General features: G+C 44.9%; 1 long non-coding RNA gene across 1 annotated transcript in view; it reads right to left on the minus strand.

Annotated features, from left to right (window-relative positions):
* Positions 1-269: 269 nt before the first annotated feature.
* Positions 270-20,324, minus strand: part of LOC129539505 (uncharacterized) — a 48,435-nt gene continuing 28,380 nt past the window's right edge. Inside the window, exons 4-5 of the long non-coding RNA XR_016038692.1 lie at positions 1,561-1,726; positions 270-527 (exon numbers count right to left, since the gene is read on the minus strand). This is a non-coding gene — a long non-coding RNA (uncharacterized LOC129539505). The remainder of the gene's footprint in view (positions 528-1,560; positions 1,727-20,324) is intronic.

The following is a 20,324-nucleotide window of genomic DNA, read 5'->3' on the forward strand; positions in this document are numbered from 1 at the left end:
CCTGTGTTGACATTTAATATTTTTAATTGTTTTCAAAAATACCCCAAGTATGCTGGTATCCAGGATCGGGCTGCCCACAGCTCTGCCATCTTATGGACTCCATGTCTGGGCAGGAATTGAAGAGAGGGAGGCTCACCCAGCTCCTGGGACCCAAGGTAATATGCTAGTGATAACCCAGAGCCCTGGGGAGAGGGCAGGGGGACTCTGCTGGGTCTGTGTGAGGAGCTCCAGTCTAGGGGAAAAGATCAAAGGTAGGAATGGGATAAATGAGAAAATTTATCAATTTTCAGATGAATATTCTGATCATCAGAAATCAGATGTCCTCAGAAGTCGTGACTCTCACTGTCCCCTGCCATCTAGGACAGTAGGGTTGCAGGCCTTGAACCTTGTAAGAAGCATCAGTGTCTGTTGTCCTGGGAAATGCTGGTCACCAGCCTGGCTCATCTTCTGTGTTCACAGATGCAAAGTGGGAAGCAGGCTGGAGGAGCCGCTTTGTGGAGGAGATGGCCCAGAGGTCTGCAGATGGCCTGTGGGAGACAGGGGAAGGGGGCATGATGGAGCCTGGGAATAGGCATCTCATTTGGGCTCATGGGGCAAGGAAAGTGGCCCATAGGGCCTCTTGAAATTTGGGAGTTGGCCCAGATCAGTCGTCTCTAACTTAAGCAGGTACCCAAGCCATTAGCTAGTGCATGCATGCTAAGTTGCTTCAGTCATGTCCAGACTCTTTGAAACCCCATGGACTGTATGCCAGGCTCCTATGTCCATGGGATTCTCCAGGCAGGAATACTGAAGTGGGTTGCCATGCCCTCCTCCAGGGGATCTTCCCAACCCAGGGATCAAACCCGCATCTCTTATATCTCTTGCTTTGGCAGATGAGTTCTTTACCATTAGTGCCATCTGGGAAGCCCTGTCATCAGCTAGAGGGCTTGTTAAAACACAGATGGCCAGACCCTACCCCACCCCATTAGACACACACACTCTGACACACCACACACAGAGTTTCAAATTCAGGGCATCAGGGATGGGGCTTGAGTCTGCATTTCGAACAAGTTCAACAGTGAGGCAGATACTGCTGATGCAGGGACCACACTTTGAGAACCACTGATCAAGTGAGGACTTTCCTGGTGGCTCAGATGGTGAAGAATCTGCCCACAATGCAGGAGACTGTGGTTCGATTCCTGGGTCGGGAAGATCCCCTGGAGAGGGGTTAGGCTACCCATTCCAGTATTCTTGGTTTTCCCTGGTAGTTCAGACGGTAAAGCATCCTCCCGCAATGTGGGAGACCTCGGTTCAATCTAAGTGAGGGCTTCCCTGGTGGCTCAGATGGTAAAGAACCCGCCTGCCAATGCAGGAGACATAAGAGGCACAGGTTCAGTCCCTGGGTGGGGAAGATCCCCTGGAGCAGGAAATGGTCTAAGTGATGAATACTAGAGCTTCTTCTGCTATGAGGTTTTAGGATCTGATTTCCAAGAAGTACATAAATGGGAAGAATAAAAAAAAGAAAGTTAAAGGAGAATTTTAGAAGAAATAGGAGGAGACAATTCCACACTTGTCACCTACCTGTGGCTGCAGGCAAGCACCCAGTCAGCGGCCCAGGCCTTGCAGGAAAGGGGTAGAAGGCATGGTAGACTCGCTCTCACCTTCCGTCTTCTCTCAGGGTTTCTTTTCATCTGGTTTTCACTGGATTCTATGTGAGACCATATTTCACTACGCCAGCTGCTTGAGTCTGTAATGAAATACTTTATGTGAAAGCATTTTGAAAATATGAAGTCTAAGGCAGGGGGTTATTTTTAATGTATGTTTATATTTTCTGCTTTATCTCCTTCAAAACAGCAAATTATGATTGCAATAAAAGACAGCGATGTCGTTGATGGGAGAGAGTTGAATGGGATGGAATGGAACTGATTTGAATTAAATAAGAGTTGCATTATCTCCACTCATAGAAGCCGAACACTGAATGGAGGTGGGAGGGGAAGCCTGATGACTCTGAAGATGAAAGAGACCAGCTGCTGGCAAGGACTGGGAAGTGGACCGCACAATAAGTACAGAGCATGGGTGTTGTGTTGAATGCCACTCTTGGAGAATATTCACTCTCAGAGGGCCTGGAGCCACATGGAGACATGGTCTTCTGTACCCGGGACACTAGACTCTGGTGAGCCACAAATGCCTTGGGGGCTGCAGTCAGAATATTTGGAAACTTCCTTGGCAGTTCAGTGGTTATGATTTGGTGCTTTCATTGCCAGGGGCCTGGGTTCAGTTTCTGGTCAGGGAACTAATATCCCACAAGCTTCCCTCTGCAGTCAAAAAAATAAAAAGATTTTGGTGACCAGGTGCAAGAATGGGAGCCCAGGCTTTCAGATTCCTGGTCAATGTCTTTCCCACCATCTCAACATCCTTCCGTGGCCTGGGGGTTTCTTCCCTATGAGAATAGCAGCCCCTGCTCATTTGGGTTTTCTGTCTACTCGGTACAACTGCTCCTTCCAGCCATCTATCCTGGTGTCTCCTCCCCCCATACACAGGCACAGATATCTACAGGGACTGAAAAGCTGGTCAAATGCAGTTTGTCCATGAGCTATACCATCTTCCACCCTAGGACAACCAAAGCCAGTGCCCTAAACCCTGTGACTCTGAGTGCCTCCTAAGCCATGACTCTTCCCATGAGATGAGGAGACCAAAGGGCTAAGCAGACAAGCCCACTGGGAGCTCCCTCCCCACATGGACCATGGTCCAATACATATGCCTATCCCTGGCGGGTGGACAAGGGGAAGCTGTTGTGGGGAGGGCTGACATGGTATCAGGATGTCTGTACACCTGTGAGCAAAGCCCCTCAGGGTTCAGGTCAGCTGAGATGGGAGGGCAAGGGGGGCTTCAGTCTTGCCTATAAAACTAAGTGCCAGCTTCACAAAGGGATTATATTCTATTTGTATTAGGAAAGAGGCTAAAGAGAAGCAAGGCCAGAGTCTCACCCAAGTGTCAGGGCCGACCTCTAGATCTGGCTAGATGAGCCCAGACAGGTGGGTACTCTACCTGCAGAGTCTCATGGCCCCCACCCTGCTGGTGGAATCACCCAGCATCACTCAAGGGTCCTTCTCCCAGGGATCAGCCACACTCTTCACCAGAGTTGTTTCAAGCCAAGATCCTGGTTCCTCTTGAGAACTCTTGTAAGTGGAGTGCCAGCCAGGGTGGCGCCAGGCAGCCCAGGCCTTAACAACCCCACGACCTTCTCCTGACCTCTGCATAGGAATGGGGCCAGCAGAAGTCCCAGATGAAGTCCAGTGGGAAATGTGTTTTGGAAACACAGCTGAGGCATCAAGGACCTGCTTTCCATGGGAAGCACTGGAATTTAAACAGGCTGGGGCTCTGAGCTATTATCAATCAGATACATAAGTCTTGGATTTAGGCTCAAAAATTCAGCTGAACAAGTATCAAATGGAAAAGACTCCAATAACCAGATCAATGCCACAAACTTACTTGAGCCAATAGCCGGCTAAAACAAAACCAGAAAATGAATGCAATTTTTGATCACATTTACAAAAGTATAAAAGACTCCAAATAAAGAAGGTTAAAATGGTTCAGCCCATATCTAGCGTGTTGTGTTCTGTTTTAGGTACCTTATTTTTAAGACTGTAATTATAAACCAGAATATTCTTTAATTAATAAGATTATATGGTAAAGAACTTAGAAAGCAGCCTTGAAAGAGTTTTTAAGGAAATGATTGTTTGGCCTAGAGAAGGCAGGAATCCAGGAGATTTAAGACCTGCCTTCAATATTTGAGGGGTTGTATGTTAGAATGTTTGTTTCAACCCATCGATGCTGAGAACAGAAATCCCATCAATAGAAATTGACATGCCTTTTTGGAGAACAGCATGCACTGCAGTACCAAGACCCCTAAAAAATCCTCATGCTCTTTGGTCCAGGATTTCTATTGCTAGGAATTTAGCTCAAAGAAGTACTTAGAATGTGCAAAGATTTTCTTGTAATGATGCTTATTGTTTGTTTAATCGCTAAGTTGTGTCCAACTCTTTGGGACTCCATGGACTATAACCTGCCAGACTTCTTTGTTCATGGGATTTCCCAGGCAAGAATAGTGGAGTGGGTTGTCATCTCCTTGTCCAGGGGATCTTCCTGACCCAGAGCTTGAACCCAAGTCTCCTGCATTGGCAGGTGGATTCTTTACCACTGTACCACCTGGGAAGGTACAATAATGTTTGCTGTCACAGTATTTATAATATCGTTTAGAAACAGCCTAAGCATCCAGCAGTAGGGTAATGGGTACTACACTGTGATACATCCATGCCATAGAAAATTCGGCAACCCATAAAAACATATCTTCAAAGACTACTTAGTGATATGAGAAATGTTCACAATGTCAGTGAAAAGAATGAGCTGCATAAAATACCTATAGTCAAATATGATTCTAATTTTATAAAACACATGCACAGGTGTAGGAGGATCTGGAAATAAAGCTTACCTTAAGAAAACCGAAGGCTACTTCCACAAATAGTAAGAAATACACCAAAGTACTAACAGAGCTTATCACTGAAAGTTATATTTGTCAGTGATTTTTTTCATATTTATTTTCCTATGTTTTACAAGTTTCTACAATGTATATGTATCATCTTTATAATCAGGAAAAAAAGTATTAAAAATATCTATAGAGTGGGGATTCCCTTGGTGGTCCAGTGGTTAAGACTCCACAATTCCACTGCAGGGGGGCGCAGGTTCTGTCCCTGGTCGGGAAATTAAGATCCTGCATGCACATGACCCCCACTTCCCCCGCCAAAATTTGTAGAGCTCTTGTGGGCTGAACAGGTGGTACACTCGGGGATGAAGCAGCAGCCAGAACTGCTCAGTACCAGTTTCCCCACGAGGAGGAGGCCTCCCTGTCACTGAGAGACAGGGGCTGGGTGAGAGGTTGAGTAACAGGGCTGCTGAGTGTGAGAACCAAGGGCTTCCCTGATGACTCAGTGGTAAAGAATCCACCTGCCATGCAGGAGACTCAGGAGACACAGGTTTGATACATGGACTGGGAGGATGCCTGGAGAAGGAAATGGCAAACCACTCCAGTCTTCTTGTCTGAAAATTCCCATGGACAGAGGATCCTGGCGGGCTACAGTCCATAGGGTCACAAAGTCTTGGACAGAATTGAGCAACTGAGCGTGTGCTCATGTGGATTAAAACTCTAGCTGGTGGACTCCCTTGGAGAGTCTGCAGAACAGATTCAGTTCCAATCCTTGAAGCATGAAGTTTTCTCCAGGGATGAACCATGCACATGTAGAGCATCCTTTTTTCTCCCCTCACCTTTGCTGCCTCACTCATCTGCAGCCGCTTGGCTGAGGAAACAAGGAGCATACAGTTCAGCTTCCTATCACAGATGGCAATACTGAGTCTGCCATCAAAAGTTCTAGACACCAAGCCTGGGACAGAGATGCATCTGTCTCCTACCAAGGCTTTGGACTTCTGCAGTGGTCCCCAATCTTTTCGGCACAGGGGATCAGTTTCGTGAATGACAATTTTTCCACGGACCTAGGGCAGGGGGGATGGTTTTGGAATGATTCAAGCACATTACATTTATTGTGCACTTTATTTCTATTATTATTACATTGGCTCCACCTCAGATCATCAGGCATTAGATCCTGGAGGTTGGGGACCCCTGTTCTAGAGGTTTACTTGAGTGAGTTATTTTCATGAGAGATCTTCAATGGGTCCTAGAAAACAAACAAACAAAAAAACAAGCCACAAATATAATAATGACTAGAACTATCTGAGCACTGATGCGTTCCTGGGTTATCAGTTCCTTTCCCTCCCTCCCCGCACCAGCTACACATGTATACATGTGTGCACACACATGTGTACAGGCATGTACACACACCGCTTTCCCCATAAAGGCTCTGAGGGTCAACTAATTCAAGCAGTTCCTGACTCTCACCAACAGAGCATGGAAAGCAGGGGTTGTTTTTAGAAAAGTCTGACCCACATTTGAGAGGGGAATGTTCTCAGGGACAGGCCCCACTAGGGACACCTGACCACCTATAGGAGGTCAATGTGTAAACTCCATTTACAGACATGGACTCAGCTCTAAGGGTCAATGTCACTTGCATAGTCTGTCAAGAAATAAAATGTTCTCCCATCTCAGAACTTGGAGGCTAGAGGGGGAAAGGAATATCTTTCTTATTTTCTGATTTCCAAAAATTTAAAAGTAGCCTTCAGTTGAAGACAATATGGTAGTTTCTTACAAACTAAAAGTAGAACTATCATATGACCCAGCAATTCCATGGGTGTGTATATATATATATAAAATGAAAACACTAATTAGAAAAGATACATGCACCCCAATGTTCATAGCAGCACTATTTACAATTGCCAAGATGTGGAAGTAACCTAAGAATCCATTAACAGATGAGTGGATAAAGAGAATGTAGTATAGCTATGCAATGGAACAATACTCAGTCAAAAAAAAAATAAAATTTTGCCTTTTGCAATAACATGAATGAACTTGGAAGGTATTACACTATGTGAAATAAATTAGACAGAGAAAGACAATTACAGTATAATCTCAGTTATATGCAAAACGACAGCAAACTAGTGAATATAACAAAACAGCAGACTCACAGATTCAGAGGACAAACTAGTGGTTACCAGTGGGGAGAAGGCAGTAGGGAGCGGCAATACAGGGGGAGGGGATAAAAGATACAAACTGTTATGTACAAAATAAGCTACAAGGATCTATTGTACCACACACAGAATATAGCCAGCATTTTACAACAACAGTAAATGGAGAATAACCTTGGAAATTGTGAATCACTATATTGTACACCTGTAACTTAGAATATTGTACATCAACTATACTTGGATTAAAAATAAATAAAAATAAAAGTAGCCTTTAGTTTTCTTGGGTGCTCAGTTGCTTAGTCACGTCCAAATCTTTTTGACCCCATGGCTCCTCTGTCCATGGCATTTCCCAGGCAAGAATACTGGAGTGGGTTGCCATTTCCTCCTCCAGGGGATCTTCTCAACCCAGAGAGCAAATGTGTGCCTCCTGCATTGACAGGTGGACTTTTACCTGAACCACCATATTTCCAGATCTTCCTAGACCTGAAACATTTTCTAAGATAAGGCAGTCTTTGGCCATGAATATATACTTACTGAGAGTCAGAAATGCCAAATTGGACCATTTCACACAGCAGAACCCTTCACTGCCAACCTTTATGACATCATGGGGAGAGGATCTGAATATTCCCCTAGAACAAGCAAAAAATCCTAATAACCCACTATGAGTATATACTGTATGAATTTGAGAAGCTCTACTGACATTTCTTGATGTCACTCTCCTGCTTTATAAAATGAGAGTGGGATCACCAAGGTACCTCCAAGTTTTAAATTATATAATTCTACCCAGCTATAAATGGATCTAGACCAAGGGTTAGCAAACTTCAGTTGGTGGATGAAATTCAGTTCACTGCCTATTTTTGTAAATAAAGTTTTATTAGCACACAGTCATGCCTGTCTGTACATCCAATCTATGGCTGCTTTCATAACACAACAAAGTTGAGCAATTGGGACAGAGTTGCCACATAGCCAAAAATAATTGCTACCTGTTTTTTTACAGAGAAAGGTCCCCAACTTCTGGTCTAGACCGTTAGAAACTAAGGTAGCCTTAGTTAGACAACGGGAAACCAGGTATTCTGTAGGGAACACACAGCAATGTATCCAGAAGCCGGGAATCTATTTATATTTTGAGCCTGTGCCACCTCTTGGGATCACGCAGCAGGCAGCAAACTTATGAGACGTGTTAAGTAGAACTTTCTTGTCACTGTCCTAAAACTGCTGCTTTTGAGCTTCACGGAGTGTGCTCTTGGCAAGCACCTGCCTCCTCCCCTTCCATTCCCTCCACTACCCCATCGATTTCCATCACATTCTTGGTCGCCCTTCCTCTTTCCAGACTTTACTGTTTGGCCTTTCTTTTGAGTTCATCCTCAAACAGAAGGCTCTCTTTCCCTGCGAGCATTTTAACTGCTCTTCTCTGGACTGCATCCAGGTTCAGTACATCTCCGAGGGGCTTATGACCAAAGCCGCACACCTTCAGGAACACACTGTGACTTCGAGCAAGAGGGAAGTTTGGACCCTGGGGCTCATGGGCTGGAGGGCTGAGCCCCGTGGTCAGACTTGGATTCCAGTTATGAAGCTTCATGAGTAAACCACAAGGCTGCCTCCAGAACCTCTAAGGTGGTTACAGTCATGAACTGGTGAGACATGGGACACAGTGCAGACCCTGCAAGAATGCACAGCCGAAATGAACAGTTGGCTGATGGTGCTCTGTGGACAGGTTTCCCAGGTGGTGCTAGTGGTAAAGAACTCGACTGCCAGGGCAGGAGATGCCAGAGATGAGGGTTCGAGCCCTGGCTCAGGAAGAGCCCCTGGAGGAGGAAATGGCAACCCATTCCAGTATTCCTGCCTGAGAGATCCCATGGACAGAGGAGCCTGGTAGGCTTCGGTCCATAGGGTTGCAAAGAGTCAGACATGACTGAAGCAACTTAGCACGCACACACAGATAGGTGTGGATGCCCATCTTTAGAGATGTGTATTTGTATGTGAAATCACAACTGATTCCTCTGAAGATAAGACTCTCTCTCTCAGCTGCTTTAGTCGTGTCTGACTCTGCGACTCTATCGACTGTAGACCACCAGGTTTCCTCTGTCCATGAGATTTCCCAGGCAGGAATACTAGAGTGGGTAGCCATGCCCTTCTCCAGGGCATCTTCATAACCCAGGGATCGAACCTGCATCTTCTGCATTGCAGGCAGTTTCTTTACTGCTGAGCCACTGGGGAGGCCCATATATATATACAATAATTTTTTCAGCTAACAACATGTTTCTGAGCTGAACATTAGGCTCCTGGTGGGCGTGCAGCCTCACCCATGTTTCTGCATATTCAGGGACCAGTATGGCACCTGTGACATATCGAGCTGCTTCGGTGAAGGAACCCTGAAGGCCACCATGAGGCCCAGAAGAGTAAATTCCAGGAGAATTTAAAGCCATAAATGAGGAGCTATAATTGCTTCATAAATACCAGGTAATTCGTGTTTTAAGCTGATCAGCTCTCAGAACCAGAGTGTAAAATGTTCTTTAGCCAACTGTGATTGAATACGGAAATACGAGCCAAATCCCTTCAAATAGGATGCGTCCTTTGCACCCCTAAGTATTGGTTTACAACTCATTAGCCAACTGACAGGGCGATGGGGAGGGCGGGGTTGGAAAAGAAATGTAACCCTGGCGGGTCCCGAGCCATTGTCACCTAGAGATAATACATCTCTGATAGGTGAAGGAAGTCCGCGAGAACACATTTTCAGTCTCCCTCCCTCAGTGGATACCCCAACCTTTAGCAAATACTCTCTCTGCGACACCATAGGCTGTAGCCCGCCAGGGCCCTCTGTCCATAGAATTCTCCAGGCAAGAATACTGGAGTGGGTAGCCATTGCCTTCTTCACGGGATCTTCCCAACCCAGGGATCGAACCCAGGTCTCCTGCATTGCAGGCAGATTCTTTCTCATCTGAGCCATCAAGGAAGCCCCTTAGGGAATACAGAACACCCCCACTCTTCATGCCCTGGGACCTTGTGCCCTGCATCCGGTGAGTATGATTGGACTGAGTTTCCTGGGAACTGCTCACCTGGCAAGTGGCTCATTTGTCGCTCACCTGCTGGGTCACTTCAGCAGAGTGGCCTCAAGAGGCCCTTGTCCCTAATCTCAGAGTCGACCATCTCAGGCCCAGACAGCCAGAGCCAGATTACCTGAGAGCTGAGAGCAGCCCAGAGCATCTCCCGCCTCACCTGGTTCAGCCCCGAGTAACTCTCAGGGTTTCAGGAAAGCACAAGAGTTTCCCATTACCCCTGAGCACACCCCTATCTCTAATCAGGATCACGCATTAATGACAGAGACAAGTCCTCAGGAAGATGAAAGGCCTTGTATAATTAAAAAGATAAGAGTGGGCCTGGGAGAAGGAAATTGGGATTCAATTAACACAAGCGTTCTTCCCTCTGCCCTCCCCCACTATCAAATGTTCCACCAAGAAGTGCCCTCTCTCCTCCCGACAGTGAAAGGCTGAAGGGCTCTTATTTATGGCCTGGTTGGAGTGGGGCCTGGGGCCTTCCTCAGCCCAGGGAGTTTGTTTACTTAGAGTTCAGGAGGGGAGGGGAAGAGCAACTCGAATCCTGCAGAAGGAGGTAACAAGCTGCTTTTGACTCCTTTTCTTGCCTCCTCTGAGCTCCTCTGATCTTCGTGACAGGGGAAGAAAAATACTCAATAGAAGGTCTATTTCCTTCCTCCTTCAGCCTGAGGCTGACACAACAGGCTAAGGGTCACTGCTGAGAAAGCTCTGTTGGGGTTATTTGTCTTGGGAATCCCGGCCACTTCCCCCTTTCCGTCTTTCTCAGGTTTCCGTGGAGGCAGAGGGAAGATAAGGTTGGAGACACAGCTGCTCAAAGGGTCTGTGGGATAGGTGGGAGCCCGGCTGCAGGGACCCCTACTCTTGAGGAACCTCTGAAGGGTTCTGAGCCAGGAGCAGAGTTTGCTGAGGTCCCTGGTCTTAGCTGGGCTTGGCAAGGTGGGGACAGTTTAGGGGGCTTCAGGGACGAGCAGCAGCTCACAACAGGTCTGTGGGGCTTGTTTCCAAGATGCCTTTGTTGTTCTTCAGTCACTAAGTCGTGTCGGACTCTTTGCAACCCCACGAACTGCAGCACGTCAGGTTTCTCTGTCCTTCACTATCTCCCGGAGTTAGATCAAAATCATATCTATTGAGCTGGTGATGTTACCTAACCATCTCATTCTCTGCCGACCTTCTCCTTTTGTCTTCAATCTTTCCCTGCATCTTACAACTATTTAACTTCTCAGCTAAGGCAGCCCTAGGCCCCAAGACCTTATGGAAATAGAATATCGTGGTGCATTTGGATGGATGGGCTAGGTTTTGAAAACTCTCCTTTTGTGAAAGGATGGTGAAGCTTCTCCCTGCGTCTCTTTTCAAGAGTTTCATGGAAACCTGAATCAGAACCCTCCCCCCCGGAAAGCATCTCCCAGTCAGCCTGCAGGGCCCTCGAGGCTGTGTGTCACCAGACCAATGGGATCCATGAAGGTAAGGAAGATGGCCTTGAAACCAACCCAGGACATCTGGGAATGAGAAGACAGAAAATAGTACAACAGCTGGAAGGAGTGGAGAAATTTGCAGATAGAGCAGAATTATCAGCATATGAGATCTTGTTCTATGCCCGGTTAATCACCTGGAAGCTCTATTCAAGGTTGTACATTAACCTCACTTACTACACGGCGGACACCTCAAGTTCAGGACATTTAAAGCCAAACTCTACATTTAACCATCCAATCTCTTTTCCTCCCATGTTCCCTACTTCAGCAAATGCCTCGGTTAGGACTTTCTAAGCCTTGGTTATTCAATCCACAACATGGAAGAAGCAACACCAGTTCTGTCTCCTTCAGAATTGACAGAATCATAGAGAGAAGCCAGAAACAAACATGTTTTGGGAAATTTATCAACAAAATGAGAGGCAATTCACCAAAACTGGAAACCTTAACTCTCCTCTTCCTCATGGCCCACATCAGTCACCTCCTTACTGATCTGGCAGGCTGGATGGGAGAGGAATTTGGGGGAGAATGGATACATGTGTATGTATAGCTGAGTCCCTTCACTGTCCGCCTGAAACTACTACAACATTGTTAAGGGGCTATGCGTGATAAGTCACTTTAGCTGTGTCCTACTCTTTATAACCCATGGACTGCAGCCCACCAGGCTCCTCTGTCCATGGGATTCTCCAGGCAAGAATACTGGAGTGCGTTGCCATGCCCTCCTCTAAGGGATCTTCCCAACCCAGGGATCGAACCCAAGTCTTCTGTGGCTCCTGTATTGCAGGCAGATTCTTAACCTGAGCCACCTAGGGAAGCCTTAATGGACTATACTCTAATATACATTAAAATGTTTTCCAAAAAAAGGTAGAGAAGCTGAGGCTTGAAGAGGTTAAGTAGCCTTTCCAAGATCACATTATGCCTAGAGGCAGAAATGGGTAAAGAAGCCAAGCACTTCTAGTGTTTTCTCTTTGTACAGAATCCAGCTTCTGAAATCACATTATGTCGGCATCTACATCCTTAGTTATTGTCCAGGCCCTGCTCTATTTTTTAAGAACTTCTTGCTGCATGCTCTAGGGCACAGACAGGGCAACAGCATCACAGGTAAATGAAGGAGTCACCTCCACTTTAGGACAACCTGCTAGGCTAGCCCGAGTATCACCAGCCATCAATTGACAAGCCTCAACTGAGTGCCTGCCATATGACAAGTGTCAAAGAAGCCAAGTCTACAGGATGCATTTCCTAGAGGCACAGTTCAATAGAGAGCCAGGGGGTGAAAAAACAGAGAAAAGAAAAAATAAGAAAGCTATAACATTTGAGCTTGAAATGTCACAGGGAGCCAAGGAAGTTGTCTGATGGATTGCCCTGTCATCTCCAAGCCAAAAGAAAAAAAATTTCAGATCCATCAATGTGTTCCTGCCCTTTTAATCCAAACAATATTTTACTGCATTGGAACGTGAAGAAATTATTTTCTTAGACATTCAACAATGTGTGAGGATTGCCGAGCACTTCACCAGAAAGCAGCAAGTGAGAACCACAGGTTGTTCTAATGTCTGTGCGTTGATCCAGATTATATGTAAAAGTATACTCGAGCATACGTGAGAGCCGACGAGGTGCTATACGTTTATGTGTTCATTCATTCACTCACTCACGGGGAGCCCGCTGTCCACATGGCTCTGCCCCAGACAGTGAACATGAAGGGACACCTGTACTTGTGCTCCAACTGCCCAGGTCAAGGCCAATTCCTGCCTGCCCTGGACCTGCTCCTCATTCTGGCTGGCTTCCTAGTCAGTAGGCACGTTGTCCAACATCCTCTCAAGCTTTTCCTGTATGCTTCTACCACCTGCCCCTTGAATTAAACGTGTGACCCTTGGGCCCAGGTGCTATGGCACTATAGCTTTACTTTAGACTGGCTTCATAGCAAAGGCATCCAGGTGACGTGATAAGTGATGGGGGTATTTGCCAGTTCTCAAACAAGTCCTGCCTTCTCTCATCCCCGGGTCTTAACTCACAGTGCTTCTGCCTCCTCTAAGCAAGCCTTCCTGATCCCCTCAGTCAGAGTGCTCTTCCCCTTTCCCATCATATTTGGTTCCTCCGTGATCTGCTTTGTATTTTAATTATCCATATGAGCATCTACCTCAACTGCTAGATTGTGAGTCATTATTGTGTGTGCTCAGTTGCTCAGTGGTATCCAACTATTTGCTGCCCCATGGAGTATAGCCTGCCAGGCTCCTCTGTGCATGGAATTCTCCAGGCAAGAATACTGGAGTGGTTTGTCATTCCCTTCTCCAGGGGATCTTCCCGACCAAGGGATCAAACCCACGTCTCCTGCATTGGCAGGTGGATTCTTTACCACTGAGCCACCAGGGAAGTCCACATTATTGTTATTATATTGCCAATAAATGGTAAGTACATCTTTAAGTCAGCCTACAACTTATTTTTGTGAGGGGTACTTCCAAGATTTGACTCACTTGGGACAGAAGCAATTAGAAAACATTCATGTGGCCTTAGTTTGGGAATGCTACAAAACATCCTCTGGTGCCATTCTGGTGCCAGATGCTTTGACATATATTAAAAATACAATTTAATGCAATTATCAATGAAGCTTCTAGGGTTGAAGAAAGTATTCCCATTTAATAGATGAGGAGATTAAGTCTCAGAAAAAATTAAGTCTGTATCCAAAGTCATACAAATAATTATCAGAGCTGGGATTTTTAACCCTTTTCTTCAAGTCCCATATTCGTGTCACTATACCACTCCTGTAAAGAAAGGTCTTAGTGAACTGAATTATTTGGAGTTCCTTCTCATAATATATTGACTCAAGAGCTTCACTGAATTTTCTAGCTCATCAGAAATGCTGAGATAGACAAAGTATTTGGTGAAATGGATTACAGAACCCAGAGACAGATCTGCAGGTGGATGGACACCACTTAACACAGAACACAACTGATGTTGCAGATCGACAAGGAGAGAATTTGACAAATCTTGCTGGGCCTACTGGTAAGCCATTAAAAAAAAACTAAATTGGAATTCTACTTCCCAGCAGATACAAAATCAATTTAAGATGGCTTAATAACCGAGGAGCATAAGATTTAAAACTTTAGAAGAAATTGTGGGGGAATATTTTTATGACCTCAGGATGGGAAGTACTTTTATCTGAAAACACAATATAAACAATAAAGCTCATAAAGAGAAGATTGTTAACTTTGACTACATTGAAATTAAGAACCTGGGTTCATCAAAGTACACTGTAAAGAAAATGAAAAGACAAGCTTTTAACTGGGAGAAAATATTTGCAACACATAATCAACTATAGATTTTCAAAACAGCTTTTGTGAATCAGTGAGAGAAAGACAAACAATTTGACAAAGAAGAATCAAAAGAAATCACAAATAGTCATTTTTCAGAAGAGGAAGCATAAGTTGCTGATAAACATACAAAATTTCACTCAGCCTCACCGGTAATCAGGAAAATTAAAAGTCAAACAACAACAAGAAACCATCATTCACTCCAAAATTTAAAAGTCTGATAACACCAAGTGTTGGTGAAAGAAAATGAAGCAAGCAAATTCTCATTGTTGTCAAGTGTATATTGAAAAAGCCACATTGGAACAATAGTAAGTTTTGTCCCATTACATTTGAAGATATGCATTCCCTGTTACCCTAAAGTTATACTCTTGGATAAATATCACACACACACTTGGCCTGTGCAGCAACTAACAGTGAAAAGAATGTCCACAGAAGCCTTACTGTGATAGAAAAACATGCTGGCAACAAATCAATCAACAAAACAAATGCTCATTAACAGGAAAATGGATGAATGGCTTTTGACATAGCCCCACACTAGAACAGCATACAGCCATGAAAAGAAAGTACAGATGCCAACATCAATACACAGAAATCTCACAAACATTCACTGAACAAGATGAGAACAAACTCAGCTGCATCATAATATACCTATTGGGACTTTCCTCACAGTCCAGTGGTTAAGACTCCACACTTCCAATGCCGAGAGCAAGGATTCGATCCCTGGTCTGGGAACTAACATTCCATATGCCTCACAGTGTGGCCAAATAGAAAAAAACAAACAAATAAACAATAACAGCAAAAAAGAATATGCAGATTACATTATTGTTGCTTGCTTGCTGAGTCATGTACAACTCTTTGTGACCCCATGGACTATAGCCCCATGAGGCTCCTCTGCCCATGGAATTTTTCAGGCAAGAATACTGTAGTGGGTTGCCACTTACTCTTTCAGGGGATCTTCCCCATCTAGCGATCAACCCTGGGTTTCTTGTATCTCCTGCATTGGTAGGTGGATTCTTGACCATTGTGCCACCTGGGAAGCCCCATGTTACATAATACTACTTAGATAAAATTTTAAAATAGGAAATATTAAGCAATTTATTGTTTGGAATACATAGATTTGGGGCCAATGACATAAAAAGTAAAAGGAATAATGAACCCAGAATTCATGATACTGGTCATCCTTTGCTGGAAGAAAGGGGTCTGGGGTTTCCAGTGGTTCCACGGATGATATTCTATCTCTCAAGCTGTGTGGTGTTCATATTGGTGTTTATTATGCAAGTCTTTCTGCCTCATCTATTCTGTACGGACTATATTGTGAGTATGAGTTTGGTAGGGGACCCAGACAAGGAAAATTAATATTTATAATTCAGAGTGAACAGCATCGAGTGCTCTGGACACACCTCAACCCAACAAAAACACTAAACTCCAGAGTGAACAGCATCGAGTGCTCTGGACACACCTCAACCCAACAAAAACACTAAACTCCTCTTACTGAAGTCTATATGGCCAGCACCTGGCACTCAGATCACTACACATGCATAATGATAACTTGATAAGGGAATGAATGGTGGGAGGGTCAACTGTACGAATGGGTGGATGGACAGACAGTTGACTCAGCTCAAGAGCCAAAATAACAAAAATATTTAATAGAAGCTCTAGGGCAAATGGGAGAAGGAAGCAGGAAGCTAAATAAGACTTGAGAACTGCAGCCAGAACTTCCTTTCTCCTATCTCCCGAATGTACTCAATCAGATAAAATTAGAATCATCTAATTTAGCATAAACCTAATTGAATCTCTCTTTATTAAATGAAAAGAAGACTAACTGTTAATTCGGCACAACCCTACTGCCACCACCCTGTCCTCACTAGTCAGCTTGGAGAATTGCCTGTTCTTTCTCAACTCACTCTTGTTTGGCCTGAACCCAGCTCCGTCTTCCTAATGTACTTTGATTATGAACACACTTTACCAGTTTGCAAACGTGATACCCTTCTGGATCTTTCTAGGGTGTAGGCTTGATGAAGGGAAATGTGTTCTACTTACCTGTTAATCCTGCATCTATTACAGTACTTAACAGATCACATGTGTTGGACACATACTTCTTTTGAAATTAACAGACAGGAGATGCATTAAAAGCAGTGTACCTGAGTCAATGATTTCAAACTCAAGTATTAATGGATCAGCAGAGCAGAAATCTCAAAATCAGAAGGAAGGGCAAAAATACATAGTAGACCCTAGGCTGATAATGGCTAAGATATAAAAAAGCACTTTACACCAAGCCCTGAAGTCTTGCAGAGTCTTCTACTAAGCCAAGCAAATCTGATGCACATGATATGCCTAGTGGGCCACACACAGCCTAGGGGATAAAGAGGCTCTGTAAAGTTTAGACAAGCTATCTTTAGAAGGTTGAATAAAAGTCAGCTTTGCGGAGACTCGAGGGGGAGCATACATGGTATACTTAGAGCTGTATATATGATATAGTATATATACGTTTATACATATAGTATATGTGGTATACTTATGTGGGCTTCCTTGATGGCTTAGAAGGTAAAGAATATGCCAGCAATGCAGGACACCTAGATTTAGTCCCTGGGTCGAGAAAATCCCCCAAAGAAGGGGATGACTACCCACTCCAGTATTCTTGCCTGAAGATTTCCATGGACAGAGGAGCCTGGCAGGTTACAATCCATGGGGTTGAAAAGAGTCAGACACAACTGAGTGACTAAAACTTTCACTTTGACTTATAGCTGATTCACATTGTACAGCAGAAACCAACACAGCACTGTAAAGTGATTATTCCCCAATTAAAAATTTTTTAAAATTTCAGCTTTGAAAAATAGGATATTTGAAATAAAAAATTCTTTTTGGTATTTACCCCTGGAAAATACTCACTTTAGGGTGCCCTGGAAAGGACAGGCAGGTGACAAGGCCAGGAAGATGTGCAGAAGCACAGTGAGGAGAAGGAGAGGGGGGAAAGTCATGCACAGAGAAGGGTGAAACTTGCATGGAATTAATCTCACCTCTATGATGGCTCAGGTCACTGTCTGCATTGATCCTATAAGAATTCTTGTGCAGTAGCCAAAAAACTCAGTTGAAATTCTTCTAGCAGACACTGCTACAAATTCCTCTTCGAAAAATCTAACTAAGTGGCTTGATTTTGTTTACACACTAAATGCCTCTTTGCATCCAAATGTAAAAGCAGAACTCAAGGAAGAGACCGGAACTCATAACTGGATCTGATGATTTCTTTCCTTCTTCCTTTTGGAAATATTCTCAGGTCTCAGTAGTTTGCCTGATTGGTGAAAGGTGCTATTGTTCAGCCACTGGGTGACATGCCACACAAGAGCAACAACAGGGCTATTATAACGTGTTGACTGGTTGGCCACTCACTACGTGCAGGCACTCTCTTAATCCATGAACCTGCATTTTCCTTGAAACAGTCACAATAGTGCCCTCAAGTCGGAATTATTACTCCATTCTCTATCTGAGAAAACTGACTTTTGAGACATAGAGTAGGCTGAGCAAAGGTTTGTCTCCATGGCTATCTAATTTAATCTTCTTCTATTTGATATTCATAAAAAGACATCTTTAGGGACATCCCAGGTGGTCCACTGGTTAGGACTTCCCCTTCCAATGCAGGGTTTGCAGGTTCCATCCCTTGTTGGGGAGCTAAGATCCCACATACCTCAGGACCAAAAAATCAAAACATAAAACAGAAGCAAGACTGTAACAAATTCAATCAAGACTTTAAAAATGGTCCACACCAAAACAAACAAACAAAAAATCTAAAAAAAAAAAGAAAGAAAGACATCTCTAAGAAACACTGGGCTCTCTGCAAGTATCGTCAGATATTTCTATCCATTTAGAAGGCACAAAACAGCCACCATTAAATCATGGGAAACTCATGGGCAGGACTCAGCAGAGAACCAGGCATCATGAAACTCAGTACATTTACTGATTGAAATTTTGTTCAGAGATAACGTGGAGCATCAGGGCTTCGAAAATGTCGAAGAGTGAGAATTTCCCACTGCCTGTGGTCCTTCTTTCCTTTCCTCTTCTTTCCCTTCCTCTCCTTTGTCTCCTGCCTACCTTCCATTAAACGAGCATTCTTAAGTACCTGCTAAGTACAAGCTTTGTGCTAGGAGCTGAGGTACAAAGTAAACATGGATCCACACTCAGGTATCTTGATGAAAAGATGTGGAAACACATCATAGCACAGTGTGAGAGAGGCTATGCAAACTCTGGGGAAGAGTGCACAGACAGGCAGAGTCAACTTCATCTACTTGTCCTTGCGTTCAACCAGTAAACTATAGGGCCGTGCTTCCAAATAGGAGAGGACAACCAGGAACATCTGCATGGCATAATGAAGCCAGGTTCATCCACAAATGAACCAAACTACATTATACATACAAGAAGGACGGTGCGATTACACAGAGGAAGAGCCATCAGCCAGTGGGGGAGGGAAAGAGGGGCCAGGAGAAAGACAGACAGTCTCCCCCAGCCCTAGGAAGCGGGAAAATCAGCAAAATTCCTTTCTGACCAGTCACTCTCCCACTCCCACTCTCAACCCCTTCCTCTCCCAAGGAGGACTTAACTTCTCTCCATCCTTAATCTTGTAAATAAGAACCAAGAATGTAAATTGCATCAACACTGGAGAGCAGGACAGAACTGGAGCCTGCCCGTTGAATGGAGGGGAAGATCCATTCCAATATTTATTTATTATTATTATTTCGAGGAGAGAAGAAAAAGGCCGAAATATTTCCAAAATGTCAACACTATTAAGGAAATCGGAACACCTTAATCCATTTAAATGTCAGCTAGAACCAGGCGTGGGTTTTCAGGAGGGGAGAATGAGAAAGGAAGGAGGGGCAGAGGGAATTAATGCCAGATTCCACATAATCTATCAAAGTTTCTTTCTTTTCTTAATATATTAAATATTAAATGCTTCTTTGCATCTGAGTGAGAGAGGAAAGAGAAAGGGACCAGGGTGGAACTCATAAATGCCTAGATAATTGGTTTTGAGGGTTTTTTTTTTTTTTTTCTTCTTTCTTTCTTTCTTCTTGGCGGATTCTCAATTTCCCTATAAAAGAGAAAATTCATTTCCAGCCGCTAATGTAATGTCAGCGTGCTGTTTACTAAGCATGGATGATGTATAGGGGGACACTACTTTCAGAGGACTACTTAATGATGCATAGAATTAAATCCTGAGCTCCTCAGCTGAGCCTCCTCCCTCCCTCCTGGTTCCCAGGCTCCCAGTGCATCCTGGGAGAAGCAGGGTTGGCCTAACCTGTCTCCCCGGTTGCTAGAATTCTGGGGGCTCTGCCAGGGAAGCTTGAAAATAGCCCCTTAGCCACCACAGACACATTTGCCCCTGGCATAGCCGGGGGTGACCTCCTGGGCGGAAAGAAACTGATGAACAAGGGGAAAGATGGCTGCTTAGGGCTGGGGAGAGAGAGGAGGGGCATTAGTGGGAGACACCCGCAGGGGAGTGAGGGGGATGAGCGGGTAGGAAGGGGGCAAGTGGAAAGCCTTGGGAGGGAGCAGGATGACCAGGAAGAGCTGGAGGTGGAGCTGCTCTGAGCACGCCCTCTGCCCTCTGAAAACCACAGCGTTCGGATGTCAAGGAAAATAGATGTGGGCAGTTCGGCTGCATCCCCCGAGGGCCCTCGAGGCTGTCATGGCCAGAGCACGCCTTCGTCCTTCTCCTGCACCAGTGGGCGCTGTGTCACCTCATGGTGTTCTCAGGGCAGGGCTGGGCAGCCTGAGGAATCCTGGCCTGCCGAGGGGCAGAACCCACCAGGGCGACCACCCAGCTTCCTGCCCTGGGGAGGTGACCCAGCCATGCCATCTAAGAGACCACTGGTGGGCTGGCATGGCCACCTGGAAATTGG

This window comes from Moschus berezovskii, chromosome 11 (genome assembly GCF_049115385.1).
Source record: "Moschus berezovskii isolate FMDL1 chromosome 11, NW_MosBer_1.0, whole genome shotgun sequence".
NCBI lineage: Eukaryota > Metazoa > Chordata > Mammalia > Artiodactyla > Moschidae > Moschus > Moschus berezovskii.